The following is a 19381-nucleotide window of genomic DNA, read 5'->3' on the forward strand; positions in this document are numbered from 1 at the left end:
GGCGAGGCTTCTGCTGCTCGGTCCGTGTCCGTGATTCGACTCTCTGATTCCCCCGTAGCGATCAGTCACCGCGCTGCAACTTCACTGTGTCGTTTCTCTTATTTTAATATTTAAAGCTTTGTTTTCGGCTGGAAGTTGTTTTTTTTCTTCTTCTTCTTCTTTTTTCTTCTTCTTCCCCTCCTGTCTCTGCTGCCGCATACACTGCTCTCTCTCACTCTCTCTCTCTCCCACAGTGACCCACGCAGATACAGTGCACACACACACACACACACACACAGACACACACGCAGAAACACGCAGAGCCCTCGCCTGATTTGCACCAGCGCGGGTCATTTCAGGTTAAACCCTGGCGCTGCGTCCCGTTCACTTTAGCCGACGGAAATCGACACTGGTTCCTGCTGAGGAGGAATGCACACACACCGGGACTCCACATAATTCTTGGATACGAGCTTCGTCTTCTATGTGCGGTATGTCACATATATTTTTTATTTATTTTTATTTATTTATTTATTTATTTTGACAACACTGTGACCAGTGACAGCTTCTCTTCCCAAACTGGGTAGTTGACACAATAACAGCGTTCATTACGCTCCCGGAGCTTAAATGTCCATGTCACTGTTGACGCTTTCAACATAGCTCTCAATGTGCATGTCATAGACCGGGGGGGGAAAACAGTGTGTTTGCCGAACTCCGTTCACATTTCGTGCAATTTAGTGCTGCCTCGCCAGCCGGCACACGGTTCACGCTCGGGCGGACATGACTCGGAGTTTTCAAGAATGTATTGAGTCTTTTTGACAATTCGGAGTACATTTTGTCCGCCGTGCAGCACTTCAATACTGGTTATTTGAAGTTCACGACTGCGAGGCGCTACCCCCTTAACGCCCACGGTGGTGTGTTTTTGTCGGTACGACAGAACAGGAAGAGGGGGGAATTTACCAGAAAAGTTTCACTTTTTATTTCACAACAGGTGCTTTTTAGTCACGCCGAATTCAACACGGGCTCGCCGCGTGTCGGAAAATCACTCCCAAGTTGTCGTGTGGTCTTGCTTGTGTGAATTAAATGCGCGGGGAAGGTAAAAACGTGTGATTTTTCGCTCGGGGTTCTGTGAGTACACGGGAGCAGCAACACATCCGAGCTAGCTTTGTCAAAGAGAGGAGTTTATGGGCCCAAATGATAGTTTCCGCCACAGTGCAGAGCCGCAGGGCATTTCAGCAGCTTATGATAATACCCTTCTGGCAGCGTGTGCCTCACTTTTACTTGTGTGTCCTTAAAAAATAAGTCAGACATGTTTCGTCTCACTGACGTAACTATTGCTTTCGCTCTAGCAACACAAAGTTCAGCGAAGCGACCGTTCGACACTTAGCATGCAGCGACAGCAGGTGAGACGGTGTTGACAGTGCTGTTAGCTAGTGCTATTCGATCATAGTAACAACACATAACAATAAGGCAGCACTTGTGAACATTAAAGTTGAGTGTGTGTGTCACTGGTGAGTGCGACGTGCTTGCGTCACTTATCTGTCAATAAGTGTCAACATTAGCTCGGTGAAAGTCGGATTATCTGCGTGTTGAATCCGTATTTAGAGACACTTGTTAACTGTGCTTATTGACCTGTTTGCATGGATGTTAACTGTAAAGTCTGTGACATGTTGCCGTCATGACGGTTACATGGTGCCTTCACTGGCTGTCAGGAAATACAAGTTTTGCCCACGTTCCACCACTCTGTGTGTGTGTGTGTGTGTGTGTGTGTGTGTGTGTGTGTGTGTGTGTGTGTGTGTGTGTGTGTGTGTGTGTGTGTGTGTGTGTGTGTGTGTGTGTGTGTGTGTGTGTGTGTGTCTGACTGTAGGAGGCTTCTCCTCGTCCATATGTCAACATGAGACGTTCAGGGAACACAAAGTGTCGGGGAATATGACAACAAGTAGATTTATACAAACAATTGTTTATCATTACAACCTTAAAAGTGTCTTTCGGCACCAGACTCATGGCTAAGTCAGGCATTAGCACATTTAACAGTGTTGTAGGCAGACAAAATAACAAATAGCTATTCCAAAAAAGAAAAAAAAATCATAATATTAATCTGAAATACAGAATACATTAAAACAATCAGAATATACATAACATGGAATATGCAGCATTCAGTGATAAAACTAAACATTTAGAAGGAACTAATGATTGATTCGGATTGATTTATTTCAGGTGTGTTTAACAGGTTATGAGAGGTTAAAAATAAAAAAAACAGACTAAATAATTGAAACAAAGAAAATGTAATACTGTAATGCTGCGCAGTAGACAGTAGATTTAATGTACAATGCAGGGGATTATTTTTTTCCACTATAAAAATGCTGGATACATGGTAGATATCTGTGATATTATACAGTATACAAACCAGAAGAAAATATGCCTGACAAAGTCATGGAAGTTTCCAAGCAGTCATTGAAGGCAGCATCATTTGTCATCTTTAAAGTGTTCTTTTCCCCGCCCACTGGAATAGTCTTAAATGCTGTAATGTTGAAAATGTTGCTGCATTTGAAAATTAAATTCCCGTTTCCTCTCCCCGTCTGCTCTGATTCGTCAGTGTCTCCGAGCGTGTGTTTGTAAATATCTCTCTCCAAACCCACAGAGAAAGTCCTCGCTGCAGAACTCCTGGAATGGGGCGGGGCTTGATAAGAGGCGGGTTTGATATATCGGGGCCCTGCCCCCTGAGTTATTATTTTATAATGCTTTGATATCACTCTTCACACATGTTTGATACAGATATCGCAATCCTGATAATCTACTGATAACAATACCAGTTCAATGAGTCTTTTTAAAAGCATTTTTTATTTTACTGTAGTTAAAGTTTAATTAATCTACTTATCTCTTTGAGCTGAGCACCTGTAACTATAAACACCATTTACAAAACAGTTACAATTGCTCTCATAACGCTCTATTTTCATTTCTAATGATGCATTTATGTGATATTAGTCATGCACGATATTGGACTTTTAAAAACTTTCAACTAGCGCGTGTTTGTAGCATCAGACGTGACCTTATTCAGTGGTGGAAAACCCTGGATTTAAACATTTAATTATCATACTGGAACCACGCTACAGACTGCAGGTCTGTATCTCACCACAAAGGTGTTTCCTTCCATCAGAGGTTAGATTTAGTGACCTTAACGTCAGATTGCTAGAACCTTCAGAGCAACACAGCGCTACATGACTCTCTGGCTGGTTATTGTTGCATTCATATTGTTAATAAATGATTTAAATTTACGACATTTACGATGTCTGATCCAGATCCAGATACTCATCATATCGACTCATCCCTAATTGCCTTGTTGACATAGAACCTGCCGTAAATCCTGTATCCTCAGTCTAGCTGCAGTGCTCATCGTTACGGACCGCTATCTCACCATCTTTGTTTTTATGGAAACCAAAGGCAGTGGAAGGAAACCAAAGAAGGTAAGATTTAAATCACATACTGTTGTTGCTTCCTTCATGTGCAGAGTTAAACGTTTTCACCACACGTCTTCATCTGATCGAGTAGTCGCAGGCACTCAACTTGCAGTCGAGGAGCGTTTCAGAGTAATTAATGTTCCGTGTTTTGTTTATCTCTTGCATACTCTGCTGTGCAAAAGTCACCGCTCGCACTTGTTGTTTTAACGTCTGCGATCGTTGACATTTGGAGTGGAATGATGTGACTGACAGTTGATCTTATACGTACATTAACGCGCTGTCATTGTGTTTAATTCAATTACGCTGCGATTAAACCTGGTGTCAGATATTTATCAACTGTGAAACGGTAGAACAAACACTAACATTAATTAGGTTTTCGCTCCTGGTTTAAGAGAGAGAGAGAGTCACAGTCCTGATATTGTTCAAGTGCATGAGTAGATCACTGATCTGAGGGGCCATACACGAAGAAACAAGTTATTTTATTCATATAATAAAGTAGGTAAACAATATGTTATATTATTTTAACATTCCATTCTTAGTCTTCTTTTGGAATCCCCACAAGTCAAGACAATTTGTCCTCTGCTTTTCTTTTTTTTTTTACTGGATTCAGCTCTTGATTTCAGTTTGTTTTTCTGTTTCTGTTTGTATAGTCGGACGTGGTGGCTGCTGCTCACTGACGACTTTAATTGACGGACATTTACTACGCAAATGAAGAAGAAGAAGAACCGTAGTTCCCTAGTGGGCCGTAACGATACTGCACGTGGGCCATGAACGGGCCATCATTAAATATAAATAAATATAAATGTATATATGTGTATATATGTATATATGTATGCATATGTATATATATACTGTATGTACATATATATGTGTATTATGTGTGTATATATGTATATGACTATAAAGTGATATTGTGACATTTTAAGTGTAAATATTCATGCATTCAAATATGCCTAATAGTTCAGTCTTTGCACTCAATATAATTGTTATAATTATAATTGTTAATGTGTTTATTTATCACCCAAACATTGTTATTTATTTTGTTTGATACACTTTCAAATATAACATGTAATACGTGTGTAAGATGTGTGTATGTGTAAGATATGCAAGTTCAGAAAATAAAGTGACGTGAACTGATTATTAATTGGCACTGAATATTTTTTGTGTGCCCATATTATTGCACACATACCTTTTATTTAAAGGGCACCTGCGTTATGTGCATATGTTGCAGGTCTTATTCTCCGTGTATTTTGGTGTATTTCTGTCACAGTGTCATAGTCGTTTGGGGGGATTTTCTTGAAATCAATTCCGTGTTTACAGAAATATTTCCAAAAATAAAAAGACTGTACAGGGAAATATTCTGTTTCCATGTGACAGGTATAACTTGTTTTACTCTGAGATTCCATAGCTGTGAAACTCAACTCGATTCAGTGCAATTAAAAAAACTTAAAAAGTCCCCAGGGGGCAATTCAGAGGCACGGTTGTCAACAAACAAATTAACAGCTTTCTAAGAAATTATAAGAGTCTGAATAAAAGTAAAAAATTAATAATAATAGTCCTAATAATAGCAACACACAGGCGGTATTTAATGGTTCGTATATATCATTGTAGCCGTGTAATCTTCAGCTATAAAATAAAATGCAAATCGTGGCAGAGATGGATTGTCTATGAATAAAACAGCATTTTTACTTTAATCTAATAATAGTTTAATGCTTTATATTCGCGAAAAGCTGCAGACGTGACGTCAGAATGGTGTGTGTGAGTGTGAGTGTGGGCAAATAGCAGCGACGCATGTGTATCATGTTCAGCTCAGTGAGCGATGATGTGAGGTGTGTTGGAACACGTTTGCCAGTCGACGTGGACGCTCCACCCCCGCGGGGCGACAGTTGTCAATTTCACATAACAACAAGTCCTGACTCTGAGACGAGACGCCGGTGAGCGCTGCAACATCAGACAACACACACACACACACACACACACACACACACACAGACAGACAGACAGACAACCTGGCCGTTACTACAGCATTTTCTTTGCGTCTCATTAATTACGAACTACTGGTGAAAATGTGAAAACCAGAGGACATTAATTCAAATCGATGTAAAGCTTTTTTTTACGGTTTTTATTTGATCTCTTTTATAAGCCGGGCGTGGATGCACCAGATGATTCATTTACACTCCTCCACTGTCAGGTAGTTTGAGGGCAGTAAATATTACTTATGATACACACGCACACACACACACCCTCACACTTCTGTTTTTATTGGCCTCGATAAAGTAGCCCAACCTCGTTTGTGTATCTGCTCATTAAAGGAATGAATGACTCGCTTTAAGATGAGGCGGCTTCATTAACATTCACTATTGATTTATCTGAGTCCAACTTCAGCTGGAGCACGAGTCCGATAGAAAACGCCTATGGATCAGGAGAAGTAAACGATGACTGCGTTCATTAAGAAGAGGTTCATTGACATGGTGAAGAGTAATTATGGTATGGTTTCAGGGACATTTTGGACCATTTTCAGGGTCATTTTGGATCAAATGTTGGGACATTTGGAACAGCCAGGGTTCCTGAGATCTTATTAGGGATGAATAATATTTTACTTTTTGCCGATATCCAATTTCGGAAGTACTTTTGCCGATAACCGATACAGATCGACATGGAGGACATTTAGTCTCTTCTGTAGTGAATTTAACACAATACTGTTCTTACTCAGGTGGCAGCAGATGTACTGTATGTATGTTTCAGGGATGTTTTGGACCATTTTCATGGTAATTTTTGATCAAATGTTGGGAAATTTAAATATTATTGGGGCTGTACGATATTTTACTTTTTGCCGATATCCAATAATATCGGAAGTACATTGGCCGATATCCGATAGACAGATAGATATAGACGTCATTTAGTCCCTTCTGTAGTAGAATCCTGTAGCTATTATTCTGTATGTAGTGAATTTAACACAGTATTGTTTGTACTTAGGTCACAGCAGACATATATATACATTTTCTACATTGTGCATAATAGATAAACATAACAAAATAATAATTGCAGAGAACAGAAACATAGAATTCAAGGAGGTAGCAGTTTATTTAACGTACACTTTTAGTCTTGAGCCAAATCGGGGGGAATCTTTGCATGTTTGTTGATATCTGATAATACATTTTAAAGCCAATATCTGCAGATACCATTAATATTGTACATATTTTGCATATAATTAGAATATTATATGCAAAATGTTCTCAAATGTCTTGTTTTGTCCGCAAACCAAATGTTTTCAGTTTTACTGATTTCTTTGTTACGTGGAGCAAAGTAATTAGAAAAATCTGAGAAACTTGTATTAACTATTAAAAAATATGCTCAAAATTATTAATTTAACAGTTGATTAATCAACAATAAATTGAATTATCTTCGCAGGTGTAGTTGCTAAACTGTTTTTGTGGGCTCGGAGACGCCACAACACGATATCATCATGATATTTAGGTCAAAGTGTGACAAATCATATCTTTGCGATGTACTCTCACAACATCTCCAGTGAGAGTGAGCACTTATTTGTGTCATTTAACGACAAATGTTTCGATTTGAGCGTATAATCACAGATGAGATGAGTTAAATAAAGTTTATAGGAACGTCTTTGTTTAGTCAACATCCTGTGGATGATTCAGGTCAAGTTTTCCCATCAAGGCCATTTCCGTCTTTATATCCGCCGTGGGCCGCACTGGATTATTAAAGACATACATCACATGAACCTCCCTAATGAGAGGCTTGTCGGTGATGATTCACAACTGTGTACGTCTGCGTTTACTCCAGCCTGACTGTGACCCGACCTGAGTCGTCTTCTTTCACGGCCCATAAATCTTAGCTAAAAGGTGCTGCACGCGTCTTTGGTGGACCCGGTAAAAAAAAAAACCTGTGGGTCACGACCCGGTGCTTTAAACGACACCGATGTCGGACGCGGTCAGCCTCAATCCTTGTGTTTGTCGTCGCCTTACGCCACCGAACAATTGGTTAATCAAGCAACTGCACTTAACATGGTAATATGATGCCTGGTGGCAGCGGTAACATGCACTACTTATTAACCGGGGCATAATCCCAGCCCCCGGGGCTTTGATAAACAAATGGATTAACTGCAAATATAATTTGATGTGATGTGGAGAGATTACGGCCGGCTCAGTAACAGCCCTTTCAACAAGTCCAAACAGTGTGCCGTCTTTGTTGTACTTGATATGTATACACTGTATATCACAGATGCATGTGGAGCCCATGCATGAGTACACACACACACACACACACACACACACACACACACACACACACAGGTTGTGCAGCTAGTCTTCTTAGGACTCAATTGGACAACCCTAAACAACGTCTTAACCGTAACTAGTTAATGACGAACCCTAACCTTAACTTTACCAGAGCTCTAAACTTTACCCGTTCCTCAGAAGTGAGCTTCTGCCTCGTTAGGACCAGGTTTTGCTTCTCCATGAGGACTACTGGTCCTGATGAGGTCAGTGTTTATGACAGAGAGACAGACAAAACAAGCACACACACACACACACAGACTCATGTTTACAGCTGAGGAATTCTCCGTTAACGCAAGTCTCATGTGTTTGATTTTGTTTGAAATGCCATGGTTTCTTGTTTTGTTATTTGAAATACAAAGCTCTCTGCACTTTGAGCTCAGCTCTGTAGCCCGAGGATGCATCATTTACACGAGCGATTCTCTAAACACTCCGCGGGAACGGTGCCCCTGTGAAGTCACATTCAGCTAATACCCGTGCGCTGGTCCTGCTGCTGTCATTGTGGATGTTCCGATGTTCTTTTAAGTCTTAGTTTGAAGCTTCTGCTAATTCTTCTTTCGCCCGCTGCCGTGTTTTCCTCTGTAGTTACGAGAAGTTTTGACGTTGTTGTTGTTCCTTCGCTGCGGTCGTGTCTGGCGTTTGTTGTCGCTTTCTTGGCTCATAATCAATAGAGATGCGAGATCAGCATTTCTTGTCTCTCTCTGAGGCGGAATTTTCAATGTTGTCATGGGCGTCCAAGAAAGCGTGAATGGTGTCATGTAGCATATGAATGCGCTTTCATCTAGTGCCATGGTTCTCAAACTCTGGTGCGTGTGCCACCAGTGGTACGCGAGCCTCATAATTACTGTTGTACCGTATAAACCTGGGTATGTGATGAACGTCGGTGAGAGAGAGCAATGTTTTCTCAGGTGATATTTGGTATAAAAAAGTTTGAAAACCATCGGTGTAGTGCAATAATTCAGAGAGACTGGGTTACATTGGTGTAAATTGGCAACTACTTATAATAGCTTGTATGTGCCCATATGTATATGGTTGAATACCCATTCAGAATATTATTAGCTGTTTGTAATTGTAACTGTATGTGTACTGTAGAGTTACACAATGTGGTGAAAATAATTCTTTATGTTTCATTCCATTTGCTGATGTTGGACAGATCCAGGTTTTGAATGATTTACAGCATTTGTTGTTCTATGAAAATATCTTTCATAACCAAGCAAAATTGTTCATGAAACCGAAATGAATCAACATCAAATCAAATTAGAGATCAAATCAAATTAGAGATCAAGATCAATCAGGAACCTTGTGAATCACAGTCTCATGATATTCAGTAAATCAGTAGCTATGCTCAGCCCTGCTACGTACTGAGAGTTACTACCTGCTATGAGGGCTTTATTTTTAATCATTCCATATTGATATATATCACAGTATAAATCAAATCAATACCTCTGTCGGGCAGGGTGATATGGCTTATAAATAATATCTGGATATAGGAGAGATATATGTGGATATAAAGCTGCACACAGGTGGTTTCTCTGGACTTATGAGATAATACCTAATACCTTTATTTCTCTAAATGACGGATGTTTACATGTGTTAGAACAATAATATTCACTATAAATACGGTCAAAATCTAAGAATTAGGCTTGAAATGAATTTTTTTTTAAATAAACTAAACTAAAATACACACATTCATAGGTTCAAGGTACCGAGCCTTATTGATGCTTTTAATCGCTTTTTTCAGAATAATAATAATACATAAATATATGTAATTTTTTAATATTGAAAAGTCATCACAGATACCTTAAGACATAGATATAATATATAATCGATATATTGTCCAGCCGTAGCTGCTGCAGATTGATAATGAAGTGGAGGTGTTTTACGTCTCTGCTCCCACACATTGATTTATCTGTGGCCACTGCGACAGTATTAACACACTGCCACGTATTGATTTTCTATTTTCTGGGTAAAGTGTTATTTCATAGAAGAGCTGCATGTTCCGAGCCGCTCTCTCCTCGTTCACACACTGAGAGCGGACACATCTGTACACTGTGACTGGATTAAAAACAACACTGTTTGCTCTTTGGGTGAACACACACACAGGACATGGATGTTTGTTTGCACACGGAGCAGGACACATGTGGCGGCGCATTCTTCTTACGCCAGGTGTGAACTCTGCATTCTTTCAGTTCAGGGGCGCTCCACTGGTGATCAGGTCTGTCCGGATGCTAACGTGACACTGAAAATAGATTTTTAGCCATTTAAAAAGCTCCAACATCACATATTAAAGCAGAACTATGCTGGATTGTTATGCTACGTTTACAGCTTCAGAGTCATTGTGATGGTTAAATGTCCCGTTGTGAGGAGATTGGGGGGTGGGCTGTCTCAACTGTCCACCCCCCCCCCCCATTGTCAGTTAGCAAGAAAACCAGCCTCAGTCCTCAGAATCAGAAGATCTTGTAAGAAATGTGTTTTACTGTTCTACACACACCCTAGCCAGGTACTGGCTATAAGATCAAGACAGTGATGTCGTTATTTTAGTCGTTCTTCATGGCAGAGCTGGAGAAAACTGTTGACGAATGCAGCGAGGAAGAGGAAAATGACTATCTGACCGAGCGAACTGCCGCTTTATAGGGAAAATGTCAAATCCACCAAAGCATAACATGGACACTTGAAGTGTTTTAAATGTGTGGTTTTATGACTCAGTGACAGTCAGTGCTGAGAACAGATTTGAGACTTCATAGGGGAAACTGATTTCATCTATGACATCTGAAGAATGTGTTTTTTCCCCCACTTTATCTCACCAAAGATTTCAGGTTTCGTGTCACTTTCTGCACCGAATTTCATAGAGAAAGTCGGTGGTTTTCATCATCGCTGCTGCCTCCAGCAGTAAAGTTCATACGTGTTATTTCGCGACGGCGTTCAGATTTACCCGAGTGGCACAAACCGAGCGGCAGATCCTGCGTCTCCTCGAGATCTATGAACTTTGGTGCAGGCGTGTGACGCGTTTAATCGATTATTAACAACTAGTTTGATAATTCTTGGTTTGAATGTTTGAATTGGTTGGATTGGTGCGGCGACTCTGCAGAGGTCTGTCTTGGTGAAGAATTTACCGGTCGATCTGCGCTCCTATCCTCAACTATGGTCACGAGCTGTGGGTAGTGACCGAAAGAACGAGGACGCGGATACAAGCGGCCGAAATGGGTTTCCTCCGCAGGGTGTCTGGGCTCTCCCTTAGAGATAGGGTGAGAAGCTCGGTCATCCGGGAGAGGCTCAGTGTAGAACGGCTGCTCCTCCGCATTGAGAAAAGCCAGATGAGGTGGCTCGGGCACCTGGTTAGGATGCCTCCTGGACGCCTCCCTGGTGAGGTGTACCGGGCACGTCCCACTGGGAGGAGGCCCCGAGGAAGACCCAGGACTCGCTGGAGAGACTATGTTTCTCGGTTGGCCTGGGAACACCTCAGGATTCCCCCAGAAGAGCTGGACAAAATGGCCGCGGAAAGGGAAGTCTGGAATTCTCTGCTTAAGCTACTACTCTTGCGACCCGACCTCGGATAAGTGGTAGAAGATGGATGGATGGATGGATTGGTTTGAAAGCAGTTTGTGTTTCATTTCCTGACGTTAAGATAAAGGGTTAAACTTATTATGTCATAGACTTGTGCAGGCGTGTGTTTTATTACCTTTAAACTCCATTTTTACTTATTTCGACCTTGTTTACTCTGAAAGCTGAAGCGCTGAATTGGTCCTTGGTGCCGTGGGAGCCACGGCAGCGTGGTCAGCTCCGACGACGTGTCAGGCGCGCCGTACGCCCACACTCCGTAAAACCTGAACTATGCCTTTAATGTCAGGTCTGAGCGGAGCCAGTGAGGCAGAACGCCTGACAAAACTGTGTGGCTGTTGGTGTGATGTGTGTTTGGCTGTACATACTGTACTCTACAGCTGTCACAGATAAGAGTGGAGAGGTGGAACTCTTTAAACGCTGGCTAATTAGGGGCTTAAGTGATTAACCTTGAAATGCTGTGACCTGTTTAAAGATCATGTCACTCGATGACGACGAGGCGCTCGCCACAAAGAAAATTTGACCCCGAGCGTCGTAGAAACGCCAGCTGTTAACTTTAGCTGTTAGCTTCCTTCACTGCAAACTATCCGCCTTTTTTCTTTTTTCTTTTATTGTAAGTCAAAATCAGTTTTTGCCCTGAAGTAATGGCTGTTTGGCCGTGTGAGCTCATTAAGCACAAACACAAAACGGCATCGTAAAAACTCACCGCGTGTACCTGTGGGTCTGCGGTCAGAAAAACAACCACATGGCTTCAGCTGCGAAAAGAAACGGTGTTGAAACTGGCATTTCTTTAGCCTTGAGAAACTTTTTTGGTTTGGGCTGACAGGAACTGACGGAAAAAAACGCACCACCACCAGTCAAACTTTTCACAAATTGTTCGAGTTACTGGAATTAATGGGTAACGGCTAGCATGACTGCCTCACAGCACAAAGGTCACCGGTTCAAATCCTGCTTTGACCGAGGGTCTTTCTGTGTGTTTGCATGTTCACCGTGAGGTTATTTGAACCATTTCAATTGTGAGTGAGAATAGTTGTTTTTCTCTGTGTGTGTGTGTTTGCTCCGTGATGGACTCTTGCCCCCCCGTGACCCTCATGTGACTCTCATAATGTTGTAGACGAGGAGTGGGTGAAATGAAAGCACAATGCAATAGGGGGTGGGGAATCACAGGGTACCTCACGATATGATGAGATACAGATACATGGTACACGATACATATATTATCACGATTCTATAATCCTGTGATAAAGTTAATGTTATAGTGTTGCATCACAATATCTGTCTAACTGTTAAAAGTTAAAAGTGCAGGATTTCTCTATGTATTCACAACACAGAGTGCATAAAGTCTATGTATTGAACGTGGATGGAGCGTCTCTTAACGTAGGTTTCGCCACTATTATCGCGCTGTAAACTCCCTCTTCTTCAGCCAGGTAAATCCCCTCATTCATTTGACGAAATCAGCCTGTTCTGTACATTTAAATCAGTAAAATTCAGCCCAATCCACTGACTTTGATTGATACCTAGTTGTGGCTCAGTATCTCTATGTTGTCCGAGTTCCAAGATCAAACCTGGACCAAACGTCCAGATCCAGACTCGCTGCGTCCTCAGATCCAATCTGAGGTGGTTTGAGGACACGCGTGTCCAAATTCCTGAGCTGCATAAACGCAATCTGTCCCCAAGATGGATTAGAGACTCTGCCTCCACAGCTGACATCCTCTGACTCGCTGCCGTTTCCCTGTTTTCTGCTCCAGTCACGTTGGTTTATTTGCAGCCGCTGCCACAATAGTTTAAACAAAAATCTCTAGTTTCCGTGTTCATATTCGTTGCCTGAGATCTTGTGCGGGTGCAGAATGTTGCATATTGCACATTTTATTCCTGAGGAGACTTTAAAAAAAAAAATCAATGTAATGACATTGAGTCTCTTTTTTTTACAAGGTTTTGAAAGGCGAAATAAAACATTTTTATAATGACTTTTTTTTTTTTTTAAATATTCCATGACCTTCATCTCAAAGGGAGCTCATGCTGACAGTAACATTCCAGTCAAAATGTGAGCTGTAGTAGTAAATGGATGAATGGGACTAATAGTATCAGGTTTTCCATTTAATGTGTGCAAATAAAGAAGGCTTAATTGCGCACACCCACACCTTTATTTTTGTGAAAATATTGCAGTGATAGGATTGGCTCGTTGTCCTCAAACCAAAGGGTTTTTTTTCGCGCTTCATCTCTGCAAAACACTCACGCCGCTGTGTCCTTGAGCCGCTGTGCCACTGAACTTTTCTGCTGCGATAAAAAGACGTCAGATGATACAAAATTCAAAAAAGCAGACAAAGCTTCTTTCATTATTTTTTTTCTCCCACCAACGATCTTCAGTCAATGTCGAGAAAAGAAACGTTTTTATGGCATAAATCAAGACCCTAAAAAAAATCCTGCAGTAAAACACATCAGGGCAGTTTTCAAGCTGAAACTCTTTTAGACTCTGTCTTTATGAGAGCTGTAAACTTAGCTTTGAGATCAGATAGTTTTCCTTTCGACTTGGAGAGGATTGTTCTGGGTTGAGTTTGAATTTCCAGTCCGTGTACGCTTTGTTTTTGCAGAGTTCAAGTTCAAACTTTGGTTGGGTCATCTGAGGACGCTCGGATTTGAAGCCGCTCCAGTTTTGGCTTGGCGCGGCGCCCTGGCTACTCGTGCTCTTCCCGTCTGAGGCTGTGTGCACTCTCCTGCAGCCGAGTTCTGCTGCGGTGTCTCTGTGTTTGGGTCTGTGAAACTGCTCCGTGCCCTCAGTCCTGACACACTCGCTTTCCCGCTGCTTTGTAAGACTCGTCCTTGCGAAAATGATCCTCCCTTTGAGCTTCCGTGCAACAACAAAGGTGGTCTCCATATGGAGAGTGATCTCTGTTACTGTTGCCACTGTGTTGTGGTTGCTATCCAGGCCAAAAGGTATTGTGTGATCTTTGTGCACACGTGGGATCATTTAGAGGACAAGGCCATACTTGCTGGAGATAGCTGGTTTAGACACTGTTGAATTCAAAAATAACCACATTTATGCTGCAATATGGAACATTTGTGCATTAAAATATCTTAAAATACTATAAAACTAAAACAATATTCTTTGACTAGTTTACTTTCATTAGCCAAAACACTCACTTAAATCCATAGAAATCTTTATGTGTCATAAAGGTAATGGACCATTCATGTTGATCGCCTTTTAATGATGCCATTGAAATTTGCTCCTCCAGGTCTCACAAATATTTCACAATAAAAGCCTTAAATGAGTGGAAACCAGCAATGGACAAGTGCTTTTAGTTTCTTTAAAGAAAAAAAAAAACAGGCCATGTTGTGTTTGCGACGCTTGCGACACATACGTACGTTTACAAAATCTGAATGAAATGAACGGTCATGTTAATTACAGTATTAGAAGGATTAAAAAAAATATATATTTAAATAGTTAAACCCCTAACCCAGTTTTTTTCAGGTGTAGCCCAGTGTATATGTGCATCTACACTCTTAGAAATTAAAGTGCTAAGTAGAACCATATAAGGTTCTTCGGCTTGTCCTCATAGGAGAACCCTTTTTGGTTCCAGGTAGAACCTTTATAAAAAGGTTCTACCTGGAACCCTTTTAAAACCCTTTATCCAAGAAAGGGGTTTTAAAAGGGTTCTCTGGATCAAAATGGTTCTTACTGGAACCATTAGTGTTACCAAGAACCCTTGAAAAACTCTTTCTTCAGGAAAGGGTTTTTCAGAAGCAAATGGTTCCAGGTAGAACCTCAGCCCTTGTAGAAGGACCCTTTTGGAACCCTTATTTCTGAAAGTGTAGTTAATGTTATTTGTTGGTCCGGGTGCAAATCTTCAAAGTTTAATGTAAAGTTTTGAAATTATACAAACGGCTTTTCTCACTGAGCACTGCACTCAGCCCACCTCTTGGCATTTTACGAAGCCTCAGAAGCCTTTAAATCAGTCAATACTGATAATATCAGATCATTAAGCATGAGTCTTTGCTCCCGAGTGACAGCAGAAAAAGGTTAAGGAAACTCTGTATTTGTGGTCATTGACACTGCACTGTGTCTATAGTCAGGTAAACTCAGTGCAGTTTATGTCTCTGCGACACAAAGCTGTGTATTAAGAAGAAAACCAATACGTTAAATGTCAGCAGTTGTTTGGGATCAAACCAGAGCTTAAAGAGCAATGAATATTGGATTAACTGTACATTTATTAGCGAGTCTCCTGCATGTGCACAGGTTTTGCTGATATATTCACGTGTCATATTAAATGTCAGTTCAATTTGCTTTGAAGGCTGGATGTTTATATATTTACTCAATGCCAGTTGTGATAATAGTCCATGGTTTGCTTTAATCAGGAGGCGAGGTCGTTATTTTAAACACAACTCTGAGGTTTTGAAGAAGGACCAAGGCTGAAGGAGAACCTCCCACCTGTTGAAAATATCCAGTCCCTCACACAAACAGTTGGCTGTTGAAAGGAGCCAAACTCCTGACAGTGTCCCATTCATAAAAAAAAAACTGATTTGGTCTGGCTGTTGGACATGGGAAACGTCCTGAATACTCCCCGAGATAAAGCTGCAACAGCAGGCGTCTGCAGGTGCTGAGAAATCCAAGCCATGTTTGAGTAACGACAAGCTACTGTGGGAAAGAGTTTGACTGGACATTAGTGTTCGTGAGTAACTTTTTAAACTTAAAGAGGGTTCCAACACCTTGGACGACATCAAATTCAAGGACTTTCCAGGACTAATTCCCTTAAATTCAAGGACCGAATCTGCCGACACATCCACGGTTTGCAGCGCGCTCTGCATCTGGACACCTGATTGTCCTTGGGATCTTGAAGTGTCTTTTGACTTTGTCAACTATGTTACTTATTTACATAACATTTTAATGACTAAACTGTGACTGTGACTTTAGTTTATGTGTTTGTTTACACATAAACTAAAATCTAAGAGTAAAGTTCAGTGTTTGTACAGAATATTAACATAGATGCATAACACTCGTTTAACAAACCTAGATTTGAAGCAACATTTTCACCAACACAAACTCTTTCTTCTTTCTCTTCTTCATTTCCTCACATGCATTTTCTGGTGTCTTTGCATCGAAGTAAGACACATTTCCAGGACGTCTCAGCTAGCTGGCAAAGCAAAGACAGGTGTAGTGTAGGAGCAGGTGCACTTACTCACAACTGAACGGGTAAAAAAAGCATCGCTGAGGGTTTTTACATCAGTGTTTGTGGAGTACATTTTACTCCATAATTGTGGATTTTTTCCACAAACTCTCAGCCGCTGTTTCCTAACGTTTAAGACGCGTGAAGAGAAGAAACTTTGTGTTTTTCTGTTACTTTCAAACCATAGATTACTGATAACATGCGTACTGTAGCTTTAAGTCCCTGTTGTGTAGCGTTCACATGGATCCCTGAAATCCTTGTATTTTGTGAAGAAAAAAAAAAACATTCATTCTAATAATTCACAGTGTTGTAAATAACCTTGATTCATGTCCCCCGACTATTTCTGGTCCTTAAATTTGAGGGAATTGGCCCCAAAATGTCCTAAATAATCTTTTAATTTGATGTTTTGCAGGGTGTGGAAAAACCCTGTGTGGGGTTTTGGCAAAGCTCCCCCTCAGAGTGCTTCTCTCGCCTGCAGCCATATCAAATGCTCATGAATTGATTTCCATTGCAGTCTCATGGCTGGGAATGAAACTCTGTTCTTACATGTATCGTATTTCTCTCGTCAACAGTTATGATTCAGTGCAGGGAAATCGATAATCTGCGTCTCTCGTTTGCCCCTTGTACTGATGTCATGGATTAGTCTCAAAGTTAAACCCGTACTGTATAATGTGTGTTCATTTGACAACACTGAACCACAACAATAGAGTCGTCAATATTGTTAAATGTTATGAAGATTTTATTCGTTTTTGTCAAAGTCGGCTTAAAGAAAAGAACACAACGGTGCTGCTCCATTACCAGCAGACTGAAAGAATTCCTGCTCATGCTTTTGAATCCGTGTATTTATTTTGATCATTGAGTAGTTTTCAAAAGAAAACTCAGACAAATTAACACACATTGTCTCGCACATATATCGAGGACTGTGTCTCCGCTCTGTGTGATCAGCCTGTGCTGCAGCAGATGCCGCCTGCGTTGTCATGGTAACACTAACAAACGCGCGTCTTATTCTTAGTATCATCAGCTCAACGGTAACCTGAATGTACAAGAAAAACAAAACGATGTAAATTGCCGCTGTGGATAGTTGAAAAGTAGATAATTATGTTTGTTGACATCAAGACTGAGAAATCGGTTAAAGGTGCATTATGTAATAAATCTAAAGCAACTGGTCATAAAATCCTTCTAATATGTCACAGAGACTCAGGAATAATGTTCATATAACAAACTGAACTCACCAACAACAACAGTACAGACAAAATATTTGCATTAAAAAAAATATTTTGCAGACTGCAAATCATGTTTATGTTTTGAAATCATGTTTTGGCATGTGGCGCCACCTACCGCCGTCTACCAATCATTGCAGTCAGTAGAGTCTCAGCTGCCGAGCAACCACGGGTTGCCAGTTACGTCAGAAAACAAAACCTAAAAGACCTCGGTATTTTGAATTTGAATGTAGTAACCGTTTTTGACCGCATTCTTACATATGGCACCTTTAAAAAGAATTGCAATTTTTGCTATTTTTAAATAGTATTTAAAATTAAGCAGCGTTTATTGGCGACGTTGCAGCTGAATTTTCCTCACTTCTCTCCAGTGTTTTTCGAGAAGCTATGTAGCGTCCCGTTAGCATCAAAACTCAAAAGATGTTTCGTTTGTTCACTGTGAGCTACTGTAAAAACATGGTGGTCCAAAAATGGCCGCCTATGTAGAGCAACAATTTGTACAATCAGGTGATCGCATACACACTCAACCTTTAACATTACATACATATCAACGTTGTTGATAGCTGTGAGCTGCATTCATCTCCTGGACTCAAAGACCCTATTTTTTCTTTAGCCAAGAATAATTCCTCACTTGAGTGGTTTTGTCACCAGGTAACTGAACGTCGCTGAAAGAAAACAGCTGTGTTGTAATTTCAGTATTCAGTGACTGGAATACTGAGTTTTACTTTCAATGAAGGCCAGGGAAACCAATCAGAGACGGGTTATTGCAAAATAATAGCTGTGTCCCAATTCTGGGGGCTGCGTTTTTCTCGCCATTGTGGGGTGGTCTTTCATTTATTTTCACTCTGTCTTTTTTCTTTTTTGTGGAAACACCAGAACCAAGTTGTAATGAATCACACATTGTATGTTAGCACAGCTTCTACTCGCCGAGCGTGTGGAATTAGACACGCTGATAAGAAATTTTAGGAAATAGTGACTTTAAATGACGCAGGAGGCGCAGTCGCACTGTAGAGACTTCTCTGTCCAGAACCCAACCAGATTTACCAAATCCTTTACCATAGAAGTTAAGTTGATATTTAGGTAAATGTCTCCCTTGTTTGTTACGACGCCACCTACTGTTTCATGCCCTTTGTAGACTAGGCCTATGCAGTACGAGTCGTGAGCCGTTGACGTGAGATTCAGTGCGGAACAGTGAGCAAGTAAAGTTAAGCAAGAGAGAGCCAACGTGATGCCTGGGAAATTTAAAACTCAGAGATCTCTGTCTCACCAAAGAAAATGACGAAGACTCCCCAATTGCCTAAGATCCCAAGGTCAATCACTTCAAATCAATAACAGTGGGCGAAGACGCTTCTACCATCTTAACAAATACAACGTTTCATGGTCTCGTTGAGACAAACCGCCACAAAACGAACAGCAAAGAAAGAGCTGTCCTCATTGGTCGCACCGGTATGACATCACGATACGTGGCTATCGGTAGAGTTTATATTCTCTGCCCAAGCCCAAGCCCGACCAATATTTCCCGCCACTAACCTCCTTGATTTTTTTGGGCGCGATCTAAGCTCTACCTCGCCAAGTAAAAGTACTGTTCTCAGTCGAAATGGACTTTACCATTCCAATCCGAGCCGTCCCACGATGGAAACACAGCATTCCCCTTAAAGCTGACTCCAATAGCTTAAATAGCTTAAATTTGACACGATTTTATTGTGGTTTGTAGG

The 19381-nt window shown here is 41.0% G+C and overlaps 1 protein-coding gene across 2 annotated transcripts in view; it reads left to right on the plus strand.

Moving 5' to 3' along the window:
• Nucleotides 1-222: 222 nt before the first annotated feature.
• The window catches only part of thrb (thyroid hormone receptor beta), a 95164-nt gene continuing 76005 nt past the window's right edge, over nt 223-19381 (plus strand). For both annotated transcript variants that reach the window (XR_014592992.1, XM_083899803.1), the window contains exon 1: nt 223-467. The gene's annotated coding sequence lies outside the window, so the exon portion shown is untranslated. The remainder of the gene's footprint in view (nt 468-19381) is intronic.

The sequence above is a fragment of the Microchirus variegatus genome (assembly GCF_963457635.1).
Source record: "Microchirus variegatus genome assembly, chromosome: 13".
Lineage (NCBI taxonomy): Eukaryota > Metazoa > Chordata > Actinopteri > Pleuronectiformes > Soleidae > Microchirus > Microchirus variegatus.